Source organism: Podarcis liolepis (assembly GCF_965112155.1).
Source record: "Podarcis liolepis genome assembly, chromosome: 7".
Classification (NCBI taxonomy): domain Eukaryota; kingdom Metazoa; phylum Chordata; class Lepidosauria; order Squamata; family Lacertidae; genus Podarcis; species Podarcis liolepis.
This window is the reverse complement of record NC_139561.1, coordinates 50223431-50244537: the sequence shown is the minus strand read 5'-3', so window position 1 is coordinate 50244537 and position 21107 is coordinate 50223431. Positions and strand designations below refer to the sequence as shown.

The 21107-nt window shown below is 42.6% G+C and overlaps 1 long non-coding RNA gene across 2 annotated transcripts in view; it reads left to right on the top strand.

The window, feature by feature from the left end:
* Window positions 1–21107, top strand: part of LOC310712262 — a 46277-nt gene that overhangs the window by 9957 nt on the left and 15213 nt on the right. Inside the window, exons 2-4 of one of the 2 annotated variants that reach the window (XR_014528820.1) lie at window positions 979–1049; window positions 11578–11684; window positions 13770–13987. This is a non-coding gene — a long non-coding RNA (uncharacterized lncRNA). Of the gene's footprint in view, window positions 1–978; window positions 1050–11577; window positions 11685–13769; window positions 13988–21107 lie in introns of those variants that run through there. The other variant, XR_014528819.1, reaches the window with a different exon arrangement.

Below are 21107 nucleotides of genomic sequence, written 5' to 3'. Positions count from 1 at the left end.
TTAAATGTGTAATTGCATGGTGGCATGGTGTCTGTGACCTTAGGGGTGTTTGCCCTCTAGACAGCAACTGTGTTCAGGTTTGACATCCCATAGCTGCCAACATGTAAAGAAGCTAAGAACCTCTAGCCCCAAAATAATCTAGGGAAAAGCAACCCTTCCTGATAGAATCTGTAGCCCCACAAATCCTGGACCAAGAGAAACCTAGGTTATTTCTGGATGTCCTTGGAATTCAAAAACACGAACCAAACAGTCCACTCATGGTCTTTTGAGCACTAAACCCACAAGTTAGTCAGTAGCATATGACCAAGTAGCCAGGTACCAGATTCAGAGCCAATGCTTACTCCAAGAAGCCACACAAAGGATAAATACCATACCATAGGTTATGAATGACAGAATAAGAACCATTTACAAATAAGGTATATTTAAGAAAGGCTAACGGTGTAAAGACACTTTTCGGGGTTTGAAAACAGACCGTAATAGCTTGTCTCACCAGATCCCACTGCATCCAGGCACATGTGGTTGTTGCATCACACAGTCATTCATTCTGATGGGGGAGTCATTAGATCAAAAACCATTTTTATTCAAAAAAGCCTGCATACAGAAGGATAGGTTTTCCTTCGGCCAATAAGGGCTTAGGGGCATAAAAGTAGTCATAAACAATAAATAATAGAAAGATTTAAACAAAAGATACAAACAAACTCCTAAGCAACTCCCCCAACCCAAGAGTCTGTTCAGAAGCCTCAGCTTTTGTAGCTGGAGTCAGTCAGGGCCCCACCCTCCCAGGCCAGGTGGCAAAAAGCTTGCAAGAACTCACAGCCAAGATGGTCCGCGGTGAAGGTTTTTGAAGACAATTTCTAGGAGCAAATTCCTAGGAGCTAACTAATTTTAAACTCTGCTTACATTTACAGCTGAAAACATGCCACTTGCATTCCCCAATGCATTCAATCTTACAGTTGTTATTTATTTGTATTGCTACAGGTATGAACTGATGCTGCTCCCATTCCATGGTTTTGCTGTCCTCTAGTGCATGACTGAAGAACAAAATAAATGTAAGTTTTTGAGTGCTTATTCTACGTCAAGCAGAACAAACGTAAGTGTTCCTACTCCGCCACCAAGTGGCCATGTTGCATAAAAATAGCAAGCATCTTTAAGGAGTAATATGTGTTGGAATATAAACTGCACTGAGGATTTAGCAATGCCGGGGAAAAAACATGATGCTTCATTTATTTATTTATTTATTTATAGCATTTCTTTCCTTGTTGGTTAATCAAGCTCTTAACCCCAAAAAGGTTCCTGCAGTGGTTTTGTTGTTGTTGTTGTTTAGTTGTTTAGTCGTGTCCGACTCTTCATGACCCCATGGACCAGAGCACGCCACATACTCCTGTCTTCCACAGCCTCCTGCAGTTTGGTCAAACTCATGTTATTAGCTTCAAGAACCATTCACAGATCAATAAAAACAAGGCAGTTCCTGTATTGAGACTTACAACCCAATCTATATGAGCCTAAAGGAAAATGGATTGGGAGGGAGACGGAAAAGGGCAAAACCAGACACTAGCTTTTAATTACAAGTTCTCCTAGTTATTTATTTAACAGGATTTATATGATGTTTAGTCGCCTAAAAGTGGCTTATATAAATCATACCAATAACATCAAGTGTTAAAAAGAGGTTGACCTAAACTTCATCCAAGTATAAATAAACCCAGCAGTTTTAACACAAATGTGCATAATAAAGTAAAATCACATGTTAAAATGGCTTGCCAGGGTAGGCTTACCTATCCCAAAAAAGTTTTAAGCAGGCACCAAAAGCAGGGCAGTGAACATACATGCCTAATCAATGGGCAAGGAATTCCAAACAGTAAGTGTTACCACAATGGAGGATTGATTCCATGCAAGTGAAGAACAAACATTATGTGGAACTTGTAAAAGTGCCCGTTCCAGAGACTGGAGTGATCAAGTGGGCACATATGGGGAAGGTGATCCCCATATGTAAGTAACAGTAAGTAACAGTAAGATCTTGATTTTGGCCCTGGGTACCAAATAAGCAGCCAGCACAAATCTCTGAGAGGAAGTTTAATATGCTAACAGGGTATCACTCCTGTCAGCCTCACTCACTGAGCAGCCCTTTTTAGGATCCACTCTGCTCACCCTGAAAAGGGAGAGGGGCTAGAAAAGGTGCCCTAAACATAGTCTGCCCCCCTTTTTCCTTGACTGGATTACCACACCCAGTGGGGTCACCACCTAGTGATCGTAAAAGACAATTGAACTTTGGAACATGGACTTTGTTGGATAATACAGATAACAAGCATCCTGAACGCAGAACTGCCATCATTGCAAGAGAGCTGCAACATTTTAACATCGATATTGCAGTGCTTCAAGAGACTCGAAGAGCAGGTGAGGGACAACTGAAGGAAGAAAAAGGAGGCTACACATTCTTTTGGAAAGGTCTATCTGAACAAGAACATCAAATACATGGGGTAGGCTTCGCTATCAAAAATGATCTTGTGAAGCTCCTGTCAGAAGTCCCTACCAGCATTAATGAGCGACTCTCAACCTTTTGAATAAAACTCACCAAAACCCAACAGGCTACTATTATAAGTGCTTATGCACCAACACTGGATGCCAATGAAGACATTAAAGAAAAAAATTACTCTCAGCTGGATACCATCCTATCAGAGACGCCTAAGGAAGATAAAATTATCCTCCTTGGTGATTTTAATGCAAGAGTTGGGCTAGAGCTATGATGAGTGCCGACGGCTGCTGGACAGATCACCAACCAATACACTCCACATGTGCTGGTCCCTGGGGGAGGTTACCGTGGGGCGAGGTCCAGGACCTGAGTCGAGGGTTTGCAGACAGTCCTCCATGGGCGAAGCGGGGTCCAAAGCGAGGAGCCAGGCAAGGACAGGAACTCTGGAGGAACAGGACTGGGTGCTGGCCGAAACAGCTCTTCAACGACGTTGCTCTCGCAACCTGGGACCGGGCTGACTGGCCTTTATCTTCTCTGAGGCCAGGGGCGGTCCCGGCCCCCAGGAGGCGAGCACTCCTCCTGGGAGAAACCAGTTCCCTCTGCCTCTCTGCCCTGAGCCTCTGCAGCTCAGGAGAGGCTGGAGGGTTACTGGATCCAGGGGGAGACTCACCTTCCCCTGACAGGGCTGGGAGAGGTGCACCTGCAGACACTGTGTCCTCAACCACCTCCGGAGCCAGAGTGGATTCACCTGGTGCCTGCTCCTGAGGATCCGGCACAGATGCAGGCACTTCAGAAACAAGGCCCTGCCCCAGTTCAGCCGCCCCTGGAGGCGGGGACTCCTGTGCAGGCTGGGATTCCTCCGGTTCAGCCTCTGAATTGGATTCCCAGGCCATCACACCATGATGGCTTTCAAGATTATACCTCAACGCAGGCTTCAAGGAAGGAAACCAAGGAGCAAAATGAACACTCAAGCCCTTCAAGATCCCTTTAAGTGGGATTGCTTCCAAATGACTCTTAAGGACCATCTGCTTTCAGAATTTCCTGATAACCTTGAGGAATACTGGACCAAGCTAAAAACATCCATTATTGCAGCCTGTGAACAAACTATTGGATACCAAACCAAGAAACACCAGGGCTGGTTTGATGAAAATGACAGTGAGATTGAATGCATGATTGACAAGAAAAGCAAGGCTTTTCAGATCTGGCAAAGAGATAGAAACTGTACCACTAAGAAAAAAACCCTGTGCAAACTTTAAGGCTGAGGTTCAAAGAAGAACCAGAGAACTAAAAAACACTTCAGAAGAAGTGTGCATGCACACGAAAGCTCATACCAAGACCAGAGAACTAACTTAGTTGGTCTTTAAGGTGCTACTGGAAGGAATTTTTTTATTTTAAAAAAAGGGTAACAGAACTGATTGCAGAAACTATTGAGGTATCTATTAGCTGCGGGCAGCAAAATTCTTGCAAGGATCTTAGCAACCTTCTCTTAACAATATCTGTGGTGACCCTTCCTGAATCCCAAAATGGTTTCCGGCCTTTTAGGGGGACAGTGGACATGATTTTCACCCCTTGACAGCTTCAAGAAAAATGCAGAGAGCAAAACCAACCCCTGTATATGGTGTTTATTGACTTAAGGCTTTCAACACTGTAAATCGTAATGCCCTGTGGACTGTCCTTCTGAAAATTGACTGCCCAGATAAATTTGTGAACATCATTTGGCTCCTCCATGATAATATGACAGCAACAATTGCAGATAACAATGGCTCTCAAAGTGAACCCTTCACAGTGGGATCAGGTGTTAAACAGGGTTGTGTTATTGCCCCAACTCTATTCATTATTTTCATTGCCATGATCCTGCACTTTGTTGAAGGGAAACTTCCCACCGGAGTAGAAATCATATATCGAACAGATGAAAAGTTCTTCAATCTGAGCAGGCTGAAAGCAAAGAGTAAGGTTACTGTAACTTCCATCATAGAGCTTCAGTATACTGATGACGATGTAGTGTGTGCATGCTCAGAGGTTGACCTCCAAACCATCCTAAATATCTTTGCAGAAGCTTACAAAAAAACTTGGCCTATCACTTGACATCCAGAAAACTGAAGTGCTGCACCAACAAGTACAAAATAATCCCTCCACAGTGCCACACATCCAACTCAATTGTGTAATGCTGGAAAATGTCTATCACTTCTCCTACCTAGGCAGTTATCTTTCCACAATGGCCAACACTGATGCCGAAATCCAGCATCGCCTGAGCTTTACAAGTGCAGCTTTCTCCCAATTGAAGTGCAGAGTGTTTGAGGACCGGGACATTTGCAGGGAAACCAAAATGCTTGTTTACAAAGCTATTGTACTACCAACCTTACTGTATGCTTGTGAAACATGGACCACTTATAAACGCCATCTCCAACTCCTCGAAAGATTCCATCAATGGTGTCTCCGAAAAATTTTACACATCACTTGGGAAGCCAGGTGAACTAATACCAGTGTACAGGAAGAAGCAAAGATCACCAGTGTTGAAGCAATGATTCTTCAACATCAACTTCATTGGATTGGTTATGTTGTGTGGGTGCCTGATTATTGTCTTCCAAAGCAACTACTCTATTCCGAACTTAAAAATGGAAAGCGTAATGCTGGTGGTCAACAAAAGAGGTTTAAAGACTGTCTCGAGGCAAATCTAAAAAAATGTAGTATAAACACTAACAATTGGGAAACACTTGTCTTCGAGCACACCAATTGGAGAACAGCCTTTACCAAAGGTGTCATGGGCTTTGAAGACACTCAAACTCCGGATGCAAGGGAGAAACCTGCTAAGAGGAAGGCATGCTTGGCAAATCCACACTGTGACCAATTCCCATCTGGAAATCAATGTCCCCACTGTAGAAGGATGTGTAGTTCCAGAATTGGCCTCCACAGTAACTTACGGACTCATTGTTAAAACCATGTTTATGGAAGACAATCTTACTCGGCTACGAGTGATCGCCAGAGAAGAAGAAGACTCCTGTCAGCAATCACACAGCAGCATTCTGCACCAGATGTGATTTCTGAACCAAGTGCAAGGCAAGCCCCACACTAAGTGCATTGCAGCAATCTAATCCAATCTTCTAATGACCACATGAAGTTTGGAACAACTTTTCAAAGTCATCCTGACAGAGAATTAATTGCCATGACCTAGCTTGGATGGGTTTGAGGCATAAGTGAACATGGACACATTCTCCTCCTACTGTAAAGGAGGCAGTTGATGCATGGCCAAAGCTGAGGAAATGCACTTTTAACTACAGTGGTACCTCAGGTTAAGTACTTAATTCGTTCCAGAGGTCCAGATAGATACTGTTCTTAACCTGAAGCACCACTTTAGCTAATGGGGCCTCCTGTTGCTGCCGCGCCGCCGGAGCACGATTTCTGTTCTCATCCTGAAGCAAAGTTCTTAACCTGAAGCACTATTTCTGGGTTAGCAGAGTCTGTAACCTGAAGCGTTTGTAACCTGAAGCGTATGTAACCCGAGGTACCACTGTATAGCCACCATCCTGCTCAAAAGCAGCATCTGAGCACAACAGCACTTTCCTCTCCTGCAGTTTCTAGCAACTTGTATTCAGAAGTATATTGCCTCTGACTATGGAGGCAGACCACATCCATCAGAGTTAGTGGCCACTGATACTCTTATCCACCACAGAATCCTCCTCTACATGGGAGAAGATCCTGGGCCAAATAGGATTCTTCCCTGTGTGGAGAAGCTGTACAAATATAACGCAGTGCACTTATAAGTCTCTTTCTCATTTGTGCCATATGCATAGGTAAGGTAAAAAAGGTGCAGGACCCCTGGACAGTTAAGTCCAGTCAAAGGTGACTATGGGGTTGTAGCACTCATTTTGCTTTCAGGCCGAGGGAGCCAGCGTTTGTCCACAGACAGCTTTCTGGGTCATGTGGCCAGCATGACTAAACCGCTTCTGGCACAATAGAACACCATGATGGAAACCAGAGTGCACGGAAATACTGTTTACCTTCCCGCCACAGTAGTACCTATTTATTTATTTCCACTGGCGTGCTTTCGAACTGCTAGGTTGGCAGGAGCTGGGACAGAGCAATGGGAGCTCACTCCGTCACAGGGATTCAAACCGTCAATCTTCTGATCGACAAGCCCAAAAGGCTCAGTGGTTTAGACCACAGCGCCACCCGTAGCCTGGTGGCATAGTTGATGGGTGGCACATGCATTTGAGGCTTGTCCATAAGGGCAAGTGGAGCAGGGTCATACCAACCTGAGTCTGCTCTCAGCCAATCTCTATCTGCCTGCTTTTTCTTACTCACCAACACCTCTGGTTGGGCTCTCTGCCTTCCACCCTGCTAGCCTCAATAGACACCAGCCACCACTGGACATGTACAGCATTGGTGAGTGAGAGCTGACACAGGACGAATTGCCGGAAGTGGTTGTGTGATGTAACTACCCTATATTCTTTCCGGGACAATCGTATCATTAGGCATGCCCTCCGGAGATAAAATTGTTTTTATATATGAAATTGTTTCAGGCATGTTTTTATATGAGAAATTGTTTGATAGGGGTTGCAGCCAGTGTAGAACTGTTATAGTCACTTAGCGGTAGACTTGTTGTGGTGATTAAATGTCGCTGCACAAGGGAAAACATAAGAATATAGATCATTGTGCCACCGGTTGCGCAACAATGACTGACTGTTACACAACAAGCACCAGCTGTTGCACAACAAGAATTACAGTAGGTGCTCTGCAACAAGTTGTTGCATTGGATTCTTTTCTTGTGCAACTGTTAAAGTTGGCCACCAGATGGCACTGTGGACTCCCGTCTTTCCCAACTGGATTTCTCTATATGAAACAAGCTATCAACAACAAGCTATCTGAAGAAGTGTGCATGCACACGAAACAAGCTATCAACAACAAGCTATCTGAAGAAGTGTGCATGCACATGAAAGCTCATACCAAGAACTAACTTAGTTGGTCTTTAAGGTGCTACTGGAAGAATTTTTTTTTATTTTTTCTCTATATGAGTTTACATCGCATTTAACTGAAATGCTTCTTTGATGTGTCTAGATCCAGCCCAAGTCTGAAACCAGTTACCAAAGCACACCTAATTAATATAAACACTAAAACAAATTCATCAACTCTTTAAAATAAACAAGCAGTATTGAAATGTACAATAATTAAAATAGTTATAACAGCAGTTAAAAGATTTAAAACAGGAGGTTCAAGTCGGGTAATCTGGGGAATTGTTACAGATCCTGTCTGGGGTAGAACTGGATTGTGAACTTTAAACAACAGCCTTGCTGTGTATGCCAAAGTTGACCAGGCCTGAGACATACAGCTGGGGAATCTTTGCAAAAGAAGAATGCAAGAATACCAAGATAAACTTGTTTGCTAACTAAATGTTATAGCAAGGGTGTTCTCTTGTTATTGAAAAGTAGCCCTGAAAATGGGGAACAGGAAATAGATTGAAGGAATTATCCTAACTAGGCAGGCTGAATTCATACACACAGCTTGGTGGTAAAACAGAGAACCATGACCATCTTATTAATTTAGGAGAGTTAAATCATGCACCTTTTGAAAATTTATAATGGCAAAATCACCCCACAGCTCTTCTAGAACATAAAAGGAGTCTTTGCTCATTTGGCTTTCATATTTTATATCCTTCATGTGAAACAACTCTCTCCATTGATCTTGTAGAGTGGCCTTTATTTTGGAAGGAGAATGCCCTATTACAGAGGCAACCTGCTGGGCTTGAAGGACCAGGCGGGAACTGTGCAGTGCTGTGTCCTTAAATGTTAATAGCTGATAAAATTTTCGTTAAGAGATAGTTACAGGCAGCCTGATTTCCCAGGAGCTGCATTAGTGCTGATCTGAAATGTGGCCTTCCCATTTCACTACCCCATTTGAGGATGGCAGGAGTGAAGTGGGGGGCCATTTTGGCTATCTCTCAAGTGAGAATCCTTCTTTGGCCTGCCCATAAAAAGTATAGCATGAGAGACTAGGGTGATGTCTGCTGTTTCCAGGAACTCTTCTCATTGTGAGGCTTCTGTGGGTGAGCTGAGAGTTTATTTGTACTCTGGGTGAGAACCCAGAAGCTGTGAGGGAGGGTGCACGAGAAAGAAAATGGATTTGTATTGATTTTTATATATTAGTAATTTTGTACATATGTAACATTTTTATATGTGGCTGTGTATTTGTTTAAATTGTCTATTCTTGCTTCAGTTTTCTGTAAACTGCTTAGAGATATTTTTAATATAATAAGTGCTATAGAAATTAAATAATCAAACAATCTATCTATCAATTGACTGTGGAGGCATAACATTGCCATCATGGCTAGTAGCCATTGATAGATTTCTCCTCTCTGACTTGCCTGGACAGAGAAGGCCCCATCCTGGCCCTGGCCCTGACCCTGTCATATACCTAAGGTTGATTTGGGGTCAACTGAAAAGGGAGAATTCAGATGTGCTATCACGGCTTAGCACACACGTCCAAGTTTAGCCAAAAGTGTTTGAGGCATTAATAATCGGCTCTTGCAGAGGAAAAGAGAGACGTCTTGTCACAATCAGGCTGTAAAAAAAAAGATTATCACTGCCCTGCGCCTTCATTTTTAATAAATATTTGCTGTTGGCTTGCCAAAAAGCTGTAGAGTGCTGTTTGACTTCCTCAGCTTCCCTTTTCACATGCAATCCATCACAACCCCTACTGCTCAACTCCACCGGAATGTCTATTCTCTTTATTTATTCCATTCACTCTCCTTGGCTCACTGGGGGCAAATAACCTGTCTTAAGCTGTGGCAGATGCTATTTTATATATTTTTGAGACAAGTGAATGTGAAGCGGATCTGGATTAGAGGTGGCATTTCCTCTTAGGGTCTGTAAGATCCAGACAGCTGCTCTGGCTGTTCCCATATGGGAAGCATGCCCTCAAAACCTGATGCGGCATTCATACATATTCCTGATCCTCCCCTGCTGGCTACCTGTGTCCATCTGTTACAATGCTTCAGTGCCAACTTGTAACTTAATCAGCCCTGTCCTTAATGCTCAGTTTCCAGGCAAAGCACTAGGTTAGGCGAACAACACCCTGCATAACAATAACCCAGTCAGTGGCTCACTACATAAGTTTACCTGCATTGTGGATTCTGTTCCCTTGATTGAAGTGTTAGGGACACACATACTCTCTCTTTTGCTTATGTTAGCGTAGTGAATCCTCTTTTATCCCAAGGGTCACATTTCCTTCTTCAATACCTTCTGAGTGTCACATGTCCATGGTGGGTGGGAATAGAGGAGAAAGTGGGTGGAGCAATACATGGAGATACTTGCCTTTGAACAGTAGGCTAGTCTCTACACACCCACTTGCACAAATATCTGAAGGGTTGTCACATGGAAGATGGAGCAAGCTTGTTTTCTCCTGCTCTGGAGGGTAAGAGATGAACCGATAGCTTCAAGTTACAAGAAATGAGATTCCGACTTAACACCAGGAGGAACTTTTTGACAGTAAGAGCTGTTCCAAAGTGGGGCAGACTTCCATGGGAGGTGGTGCACTCTCGTTTCTTGGAGGTATTTAAGCAGAGGTTGGATGGCCATCTGTCATGGATGCTTTAGCTGAGATTCTTGCGCTGCAGGGGGTTGGATTAGGTGACCTTCGAACTCTACATCCCTCTCTCATCTCCATCCAGACAAGCAAGGGGCATTATCAGAGTTCAAGAACACATTCCAGCTAGGCAGAAACCCTCAAGGAGGGTGCAAGGAAGGGCCAGGGAGGGTTATGGTTGGGGAATGGGTGTTGGGGAATGGATTCTTGGGAGAATCCCAAGAGCCAGATAAAGAACATTAGAAGAGACCCATAGGATCAGGCCTGTGGTCCATCCAGTCCAGCATTATGTTCTTAAAGGGGCCAACCAGATGCCCCTGGGATGCCCACAAGCAGCACAAGAGCACAACAGCACTTACCCTTTCTTTAAGTGATTCCCAGCAACTGGTATTCAGCAGCGTACTGCCTCCGGCCATCAGGGTTAGTTGCCACTGAGAAGCTTGGAGGACCACTGGCCTAATTAGAAGCCAAAGCTCCTTATTCAGCAAGGTATATGATGATGGAGAAACTGTGCTGAAGGCTTGTAGGCCTGGGTCTAGTCTAGACACGAACTGGAATTTCTCAGAAGATGTTTTACTCTGAGATAATTCTGAGATCTTTCTTTCCACAAGCACCCCATGCTCCCAAGAAGGCCCCTTTGCAGAATTTTCTCTGAATATTCACTACCATTTTTGCACAGCAGACACTATTCTCACCTACCTCCATGTCCCATAAGCATGGAGAAGAATCTGCCATTACATGATAAGTATGAAAAGGGAGTATTATCAGGAGTATCAGCAGCTGACCCTTGGTGCCTGAATTTCAGAAGATGACAGTTTGGAACAAAAACATTTAACAGATTATGATAATGCAGGTGATTTAGCAGTACCATTTATATTCCACAATACGATTCCCAGGACATTGGGGTATTAGCTCTTATTTGCTTTTTAAACATTCTAAATCTACCTAGAAGGACAAATGAAGAGGAAAAGAGAAATATCTGAATATTTTAACCATCCTACTGTAGACCTGAAATTTGTATCTTCTGTGAATGTGTGTCTTTTAGACATAGGGAGTTAAGTGCTTGTTTACTTGGAAGTAAGTCCTGTGTGGGGCTTAATCTCTGGTAAATGCATTTAGAACTGCTGCCTGAAATACTCTTCCAAATCAAAACACTCCCCTTTTAAAAATGTCAGAGCAGAATAATGTAAGACAAGCACAGTGCTATGTAGATCCTTTTGACATTTAGCAGCAGCACTTCCAGCGACACCCGATACAATCATGAAGCCACTAAAAAGACAGATGGATCGGAGCAATAAAATGAATGGCTGGCTGGCTAGGCAGAGAGAAAAAAATCTTGCCCTGCATTTTATCTCATCATGGTACTTTTTGCACAAGGAGCTCAAGTCCTCGGATGGAGGAGGCAGGATGAAGTATAGTGGTTGCTTTTCTTCCAGCTTAAATGTCAGAACTTTTGGATCTGTTTTCAAAAGCAGCCATGTCTTTTATTTTATCGACATTTTTGCAATTATTTCCCTCCTCTTGTTCATCAGCTCCTTTAAGTCTGTGCCGGTAGGGAGCCAGGAACAACAACAGCTCAACAAATCATATGAAGATGAATAGAGAGCAGAAGGACCTTTAAAAAAAGAGAATCCTGAGGGTGAGACACAGACACATGGAGGGCTAATTCTCTTCTATTACTGTATCAAAACCATATTCATTCCATAATTCTTTTCCTCCATTCACATTTGTTTTACTTATTTTTTCTCTCTCCCTCTTGCAGGTTCTTTTAACTTTTGTTTCTGTCATAGCTTATGATGGTAGGAACAGTGGAAATCTTATCAGTGGCTACCTTGTGGTGACCACTCTTCTATTTTCTCTGAATGCCCTTGGTGTGACATCAATTCAAAACATTTTTAAAGGCAAAAGCAAAAAGCTGCTACAGGACAATGTAAACCCCATCAGTCCCTATTTAAGGACATGCCTTAAATAACAAAAAAGAAAAAAGAAAGCAATCCATACACATGGGCCCCATTTGGTTTCATTTTTCTCCCATTTTTAATTACAGCAGTATACAGTGCTATTATTCTAGAAAAAGAGGGGCCAGAACTCACCATGAATGCCTCCCACACAAGAGGAGCTGGAACTGAGTTCCAGTGAGTTCTGGCTGAAAAAAAGCCCTGGCAGTATATAATTGATCACTATCTCATTTATTCCCAGGTGTTTTTTTAATCCGTATTGAACTACTGAGGCCATATTTTTGAAGTTTCTTCAAATGCCTAATGTCCCTTTAATGTTATTGTCAATTTAACAATATCTAGCTGTTCTCATAGTTTCCTTGCTAATGCCAAATATATTGATATTTGGTGTGCGGGTTATCTTCCATATTTTAGCAAAGACAATTCTATCTAGAGTAAGGATCTATAACACTTGTACTTGGACTTTTGAGAGCACTATATTATTTTTGACATAATTTAAAAGTCACAGAAATAGATCATTATTTATATCTATATGAAATATTTCATGCCCGGTATTTTCTAGTCTCCCAACCATTCTACCAAATGGGGAAAAAATCTTACAGAACCAAGATTTAGGGTGAAATCCAACCCTCCAAACCCTATCAGTAGAGCTGTGCAGAATGTTGGAGCCACTGCAGCATCAACAGCCCAACTGCTAATGACAGTCATAGTGGAGGTGGGTATGGAGGCAATAAGGGCTGAATTGAACCCAATGTCATCATATGATGTCAGTGGCACCACTCAGCATCTCAGGGATCCCAGGATGGTTCAGACTCCACCCCAACCTCAGAATGCCCATTTTGGGGGTTTTCATTGGCTACCACTGGCGGGAAACACAGCAGTGTGCTGCCCACACATTGGGCAGCTGGCAGATCTGAGTGGAAGGACACCTCCACACAATCCAACTTGTCCCCCAGTCCCTCCACTGACCTGTGTTGTTGTTTACTTTACTCTTCCATAGGGTCAAACTGCATTATGTTGCCATTTTAACACAATATTGCTTGTAGCTGAGGAAGTGGATCCTGTTTTAAATAGCAATAACAAAATCCTAGTACTTCAGTTTAGTAAAGCTGACATATTTTGGAAAACCACTGTTGACCCCCCTCCTTTTCCAACAACTCCCTGAAATCATTTTCTTCTGACTTAATTCTTGTCCTTACTTGATCCTGACTTAGTAGAAGCTTCATGTGATGATTTACAACAACAGTAGCAAATGCTGTGATCTGGCAAATCCCCAAACATACCTCATATAGCCATGAGAAGCTGCTGCTTATAAACCATGTGATAATGTGCTGCCTTTTCATACCACTAGTCCTTCTTTAACAGCCTGTGTTAACAGCAACAATAAACCTTTTCTCACACATTAGGGAAGTGGGAAGTGAATCGGATTTTATTTTTGCAAAGTGTAGAGCACATTGGTAGTCTGTGACATCCTCAGAAAGCAAAGAAAGACTCTTAATACCAAAGGTGCATTAAAATCATTGACGCTGAGATTTCTGACTCATTGGAAATAACATAATGTACAGTGGTACCTCGGTTTTTGAACAGCTTAGTTCACAAACAACTTGGAACCTGAATGCTGCAAAACCAGAAGTAGGTGTTCCTGTATTTGAACTTTCATTTGGAAGCCGAACTTGCTCTGTTTTGAGTCCTCCTGTGTTTCCTGTTGCGCTGCTAATTTGCACCCCTCCCCCATTGTAATTCAAGCCTTCCGTTTCTAATTGCAGTGTTCTGAGGTGATATTTGGAGCTTATATTTGGTGCTTTTGTTTTTGCTATTTATTTTGCCTTTTTGTTTTGAGGCTTTTTCAGTTAATTTGTTTTTGTGACTGTGTGGATCCCAGTTCAGCTATTGATTGATTGATTGATTGATTGATTATGTGACAGTGGAAATGGATAAAAGCCCCCCATCCAAACAATGACTATCATCAGTGCAGGTAAGAATTTTTTTTTTAAATTTTTATTTTTATCATCTACAATACTGTTTTATTTATTTCATAGTACAGTACATTATTTATTGCTTTCATTTTATGGATCAATGGTCTCATTAGACAGTAAAATTCATGTTAAATTGCTGTTTTGGGGGTTGTTTTAAAAGTCTGGAATGGATTACAGTGGTGCCTCACAAGACGAAATTAATCCATTCCGCGAGTCTCTTCGTCTTGCGGTTTTTTCGTCTTGCGAAGCACGGCTATTAGCGGCTTAGAGGCTATTAGCGGCTTAGCGGCTTAGCGGCTATTAACGGCTTAGCAGCTTAGCGGCTATTAACGGCTTAGCGGCTTTAAGAAAAAGGAAACAAACTCACAAGAACTCGCAAGAACTCGCAAGACATTTCATCTTGCGAAGCAAGCCCATAGGGAAATTCGTCTTGCGGAACGACTCAAAAAATGGAAAACTCTTTCGTCTTGAGTGTTTTTTGTCTTGCGAGGCATTCGTCTTGCGAGGTACCACTATAATCCGTTTTGCATTACTTTCCATGAGAAAGTGAGCCTTGGTTTTGGAACAGACTTCTGGAACAGATTAAGTTTGATAACCAAGGTACCAGTGTATAATTATGCTTGCATGAAGTAACATGCATAAGCACATTGGCAACAACAATACAACATGGGCTGTAAGTTGTTGTACAATGTGCTACTTTGTTTTATAAGGATCACCCCAGTGCAGTACCTATGGTGAAGTTGAAGCATGATGCTGTCTTGAAGTCTTCCTGCCATAACCTGGCACTGTGGAATGGTGCAAATTACTGATCTGCCAAATGCCTGTGTTCTGAATTTTCCTTGTGTTCTGAATTTTGAGTATATGACAATATTGCTTTGTAGCTTTTAGATAGCCCCACCTGTACTATATAATTAAAGCAGTATCGGGCCACTTTAAACAATCACAGATTCCCTCAAAGAAATGTAGGAACTGTAGTTTGTTAAGGCTGCTAAGAGCTCTTAGGAAACCCCTATTCATCTCACAGAGCTACATTTCCCAGAGTTCTCTAGGAGGAGGGATTGACTGTTAAACCACACCCAAGTGGACTCCTTCAAATCCTCCTTGAGTGTGGACTTCCGGGTTAGCGCCACCGGCAATGGCAGATTTCCTTTGATCGGGAGGAATCCGCTCCGTGGAAATCAGGGTCTGGACCGCCACGGCGAGGCGGAGACCCATTAAAAACCACAGGTGGGAGAAGCCTGTGGACGTGGGATTCGGCTGGCACCTTTTGCACCTCCCCTACTCACGGGGAAACCCAGTTTCGGGGTTCCGGAGTGACGTGGGGTGAGTGGCGCGGTGCTTTGAATCGACTGCTTCTTTCACGGAGTGAAGCCGCATTGCTGTTGCCGGAGAGCACTGACTTTTTCCTGTGGACAATTGGATTTTAAACAACTACCCGTGAGTAGAACGGAAAATTGGATCTTTAAACATCGTAATTTGGCATCAAAACGGGAAGGTTTCAAACAGGAAGTCCGCCTTCCCCTTTTGTAAATAGATTGAAGCAAAGACGTTGAAAACTAAAGTCTGGAAAGTCTTCTGTAAAGGATTAAATCTCCATCGGTTAAAACTACTAAACCCCCCTTGGAAGCAGGAGAAGAGGGGGGGAATTTTAGACTGTCTAAGCCTGCAGGAGAGAGAGTGAAGGAAGATAAATTACCACCGTCTTGAACCTGGGAACGGGCTGTCAGTAAGATCGACTTTTTGGGAAAATTCATTGACTGTGAATAACGTATGTTGACAGATAGCTAAATAAGAGAAATATATTGTTTCCATTGTTTCCTTTTGCACTTGAAAAGGAGCAAATGTAACTGAAAATTGATCTAACCTTTTGCTGGATCTGTGTTTAAAAGGACGAATACATATAGAAATTGTTTCCTCTAGAGGGAGTTTTTGAAACTGTTGCAGGAGTGGAGCTGGGGAATTTTCCAGCTGTAGAGATTAAGACCGTGAGAAACAGAGATTAACCTTGGACAAGAATGTTGACAGAAGAAGCCCTAGTGATTGCATTTTGCAAGACAAGTGCTTTATTGGAACAGCTTCATAAGAAGACGGATGTGATGATTACTAAAATTGACAATATGGGACAAAAAATGACTGAGTTGGGACTAAAAGTGAATACCTATACAGAAATAACCCAGGATTTGATTCAGGAACCTGTTTCGACATTGCAAGCTGTGGAGAAGAAGAAGGAGAAAGTTGTTGTTGAACCTCAAGTAATTCAAGTGGATAGAGCCTCGGCCTTACAGAGGCAATTTGATGAACATAAGCTGTTGCCCTTTATGATTAAATCCAGAGAAAGCCAGATTTGGACGGATGGAGTCCTGCTTGGATTGGAGAAGGAAAGTTGGATAGAGCCCCTTATGCAGGTTTGGGACCTGGATTTGGGTCAGGGGGAGATTGGAGTTGTGGGGGCCTTTAGCTTTGGAGGGACTTTGAAACACGCTCTGAAATATCGTTTGGACTTTAGTTCTGACTATGGAGAATGTTGAGAAGGACTGTTGAGAAGGAATAATGACATTGTTAGGTTGGAGTCTCCCCAAGATCTACTCCTCACTGCCAAAGGAAGGAAACTAAGAACAAGATCAGCAGAAGACAAAGTGAAGCACATGTATAGATATGAAGAAGACCTGCAGAAGGGACATGGAAAAGAGTTAAGAGCCTCGGATAGAAGATTACCAGGTTGATGGACCATATGGAATTGATAGAAAGGACTGACAGAATCCGAGTCCAGGGAGAAGAGATGGTGGAAGAAGATTGGAAAAAAAGTTTTAAAAATTTATTTAGAGAAATATTGTTAAATTAATGAGTGTTAGAAAAATTGTTGGAATGAAATTATACGGCTTTAGTAGAAATGTTATAAGGAGTTAAGTATATATAAGTTTTAGGGTTTAAATGGTAAGATAAGGTTAAAATAAATTAAGACAATTAAATGACAGAAAATAGTGAAAGATGGAAAGGATTTGCTGAAATAATTAATAACTAGAATACAAAGGAGGGAGGTGTGAGGAGGTCGATGAAACAAGTTAATGAAAGATAAAGATACGGAAATATTGGAGGTGTTTTTTAATTGTTTTTGCTTTTGTTTTTGTTCGGATGTATTGTGTTTTCTTTTTGGTCCTTTTTTCTTTTCTTTCTTTTTATATGTACTGTAATGTTTTGATTTGTATTATTTACTTTTGCTTTTGCTTTTTTACCTTGCTTTGTAATTCTTAAAATCTTAATAAATATTATTTTAATATCAAATCCTCCTTGAGTGCTTTTACCTACTTGGAGTGTAATAATGAATCTGGTTTGCCTGGATGGAGGTGTGTGAGTGTGTATAGCCTACTATACACAAGTAAAATTTACAGTCATTGCTCTGCTCACTGTTGCCTCTGGCTCCATCCATTACTGTCATGTAGCTCCTAGAAAGGTACCCAGAAGGAAATGAGGCCCTTTAGCTGAAAAAGATTCCCCACCACTGATGTAATGTGAGGCAGGTAGCTGAAGGCGAGAGGAGCTGGAGTCTCAAACAAGACTTTTTAAAACTGCAGCAACAGGAGGGACAAGTGCTGCACCTAGCAGCCTATTTGGACTCCTCTTACCACAACCAGATGACTTGGGCTGCCACTGTCAGCACATGATTTCCCTATTTTAAAAAAAGTTTGAAAAAGAAGAGAAGTGTAATAAAATGTCCAAGACAAAGTTGATTTCACGTTCAATATCAAATTTCCTTGGAGACTCTCTGTGTAGTTATGAACTTGAACACTAAAACTACAGATGAAGACATTTGTGACCCAGCCATCTTCCTATTGTCCTTTATTGCTGAGAAGGACATTTTGGGAGAAAATCAGTGCTAATATTAAAGATAGGGATCAATAGCTTATTGTGCTTAGTTTGAGTCTCTTGCTTACATGTCAGTCCTCCCATTTGCAAGACAAACAGATCTGATATGATGAGCTAACAGATTTGCCCAGCTGAAGATCAAGTATTTTCATTTGATTGTTGATAATCCCCACTCCACCACACATATTTGTTCCCAGTAATCTCATATTCAGAGCTGAGGTATATCTATTCCTCCCATATATGGCGAGATGAAGGCTCAATAGAATTAGTTGCTAGGTGCCTTGTTGTTAGCTACTCTCTCTGAAACTTTTAATTTTTTAAACTCATCAAAGCTTGCAGACATCACCATTTCAGACAGCAAATTCCATAAGTTGGTTATGCTTTGAAGGTGATTTTTTAAAAAGCTTTCCTGATTCTACTGCCTTTTGACTTGCGGTTATATAAGTGGTGCTTGTGCCAAGAAGGTGTGATTAGTGTTGCAGCCTCAAATGAATACTCCAAGTTCTAGGAGTATGGGGGGTGGGGAGGAAAGGTCCTTTCTGTTGTCATAAATTTTTATAAACCTCTGATATGAGTTTGGCCTAAGAAGGTCTCTCCAGGTTAGAAGCCTGGGGCTCAGTTCTGCATATGCTTTGTGATAAGTCTCTTGCACTTCTCTGAACTCCTGCCAGCTCTCATTTCAAACCAAACTGCACATGCCCTACAATAAAAGGGATCTGGCAAACAGTTGATGATATGGATTAGGTCTCTTTAATCCACTTGACATCAGCCAATTGCAATGGCAGTTTCTTCACTGCCCTCTTTTGTTGAATAGCTTATTACAGGCCATCCATCTCACACATTCTCAGAGCACAGTAGAGGGCAATAAGGGATAAGATCTACTAAGCTTTTTGTGAGACTCATACAACATAGTTTCAGCTTATAAGCAAGAGTTACAGAGTAACAAAGAATAACTTGCTTGTTTTATTTTCCAGAGGGGCAAAATAAAATACAGTGGTGCCTCGGTTTACGAACTTAATCCGTGCCAGAAGTCCGTTCTTAAACCAAAACCGTTCTTAAACCGAGGCCCTCTTTCCCTAATGAGCCCCCCCGCCTTCAGTACTCTTCCATTGTTCGGCTCCCGTTCTGAGGTAAAGTTCGCAAACCAGGACACTACTTCCGGTTTTGCAGAGTTTGTAAACCGAATCGTTCATAAACAGGGCTGTTCTTAAACCGAGGTACCACTGTAAAGTGGGGTCTGTGTGTGTTTCAATTTAGGGGGGGAGGTAAGTCCTGCTAGATCAGCCCACAGTTCCATCTAATTCAACATTGTTTCCCCACATGTGGTAACTACATTCTTCTGGCAACAGCAGCAGGATATGAAATCACCATCCTTCACTGTTTCTTCTCTGCAACTGACATCCACTGATACTGAACACTTAGGTTCCATTTAGACCTCATGGCTAATAGCCATTGAAGGAACTAGCCTCTGGGAATTGGTCCAATCCCCTGTAAAGGTAAAAGGACCCCTGACAATTAGGTCCAGTCGTGGCCGACTCTGGGGTTGCGGCGCTCATCTTCACTTTACTGGCCGAGGGAGCGGGTGTACAGCTTCTGGGTCATGTGGCCAGCATGACTAAGCCGCTTCTGGCAAACCAGAGCAGCACACGGAAACGCCGTTTACCTTCCCACCAGAGCAGTACCTATTTATCTACTTGCACTTTGACGTGCTTTCGAACTGCTAGGTTGGCAGGAGCAGGGACCGAGCAACGGGAGCTCACCCCATCACGGGGATTCGAACCGCTGACCTTCTGATCAGCAAGTTCTGATCTGTGGTTTAACCCACAGCGTCACCCGCATTCCCCAATCCCCTGTGGATGCATACTAAACCCATGCCCATTGCGACACCTTTTGGCAAAGAGTTCCATAAATCAAGTATGTTTTGTGCAATGAAGTCCCTTATCCTGAATCTTTTTCCAATGGATTTTAGTGGGTGACTGTTGTTCTTGAGATGAAAGAACTCCTCTCTAGCCACATTCTCCAGACATGAATATATATTTTTAAACCTCTCTAGTCCATTCCATCATAGGGATGCGGGTGGCGCTGTGGGTAAAACCTCAGTGCCTAGGGCTTGCCAATTGCATGGTCGGCGGTTCAAATCCCTGCGGCGGGGTGAGCTCCCGTCGTTCGGTCCCAGCTCCTGCCCACCTAGCAGTTCGAAAGCACCCCTAAGTGCAAGTAGATAAATAGGTACCGCTTTATAGCGGGAAGGTAAACGGCGTTTCCGTGTGCTGCACTGGTGCCGGTTCACCAGAGCAGCTTTGTCACGCTGGCCACGTGACCCGGAAGTGTCTCTGGACAGCGCTGGCCCCTGGCCTCTTAAGTGAGATGGGCGCACAACCCTAGAGTCGGACATGACTGGCCCGTACGGGCAGGGGTACCTTTACCTTTACCTTAGTCCATTCCATCAGTCTCAGGAAATGAGAGGCCTTTGGATTCTGTGCATCCTTTTCCAGGACAGCACTTACATACAGCTTGTTAATGGTCGTTAGAGTTAGGACACCCATCACAGAGCTATAATTCCCAGCACTCTTCATAAACTACAGTTCCCAGGATTCTTGGGGGGGGGCACTATGACTGATCATGTGGTATAAGACATCTTTAAATGCATTTGTGTGGATGTGACTGAAAAAGTCCCCCCAAAGTGACCTTAAAAGTCCCTTTTGTTTCATACTATACTTTGTACCTTTCATGCCTTGGAGTTTTTTTTTTCTTTTTTCCCCCTTTTGCTCATACAAGGAGAATGAGTCCTTTAAAAAAGGACAAAATCAAGGCTATTTTTTGAGATGGCATCCTATTATTATTGTTTCTCTACAATCAAAGATGAGGGGGTAGGGGAAAACAAAGGGAAAATGAAACTAAAGAGAGATTACATAGAATGTTCAAAGGTATTTTTATACGAATCCCCCTCCTTGCATCTTTGGGGGGGGGGGGGAATTCTCACTGAAGAGGCCAAATATTTTACCTTTGCTTTATGGCCTGCACTCAGTGCATAAATTTAAAGTGTGAAAGCTGATTGATCATGGAATGTGGGGATATTTTGTTTTGTTTGGGTTTTTCTTTTCTACCCGAGTCCGATTTATTGCCCTTTCATATAGCGTTTTTGGGCTATACATTATTGCTAACAACTTTGCTTGCTCGGATTACTATTAATAAATGATACTGTCTGAAGGTTGAAAGCTCTTCAATGCCAGAAAATAAAGCAAAAAGAGAGAGTTGATCCTG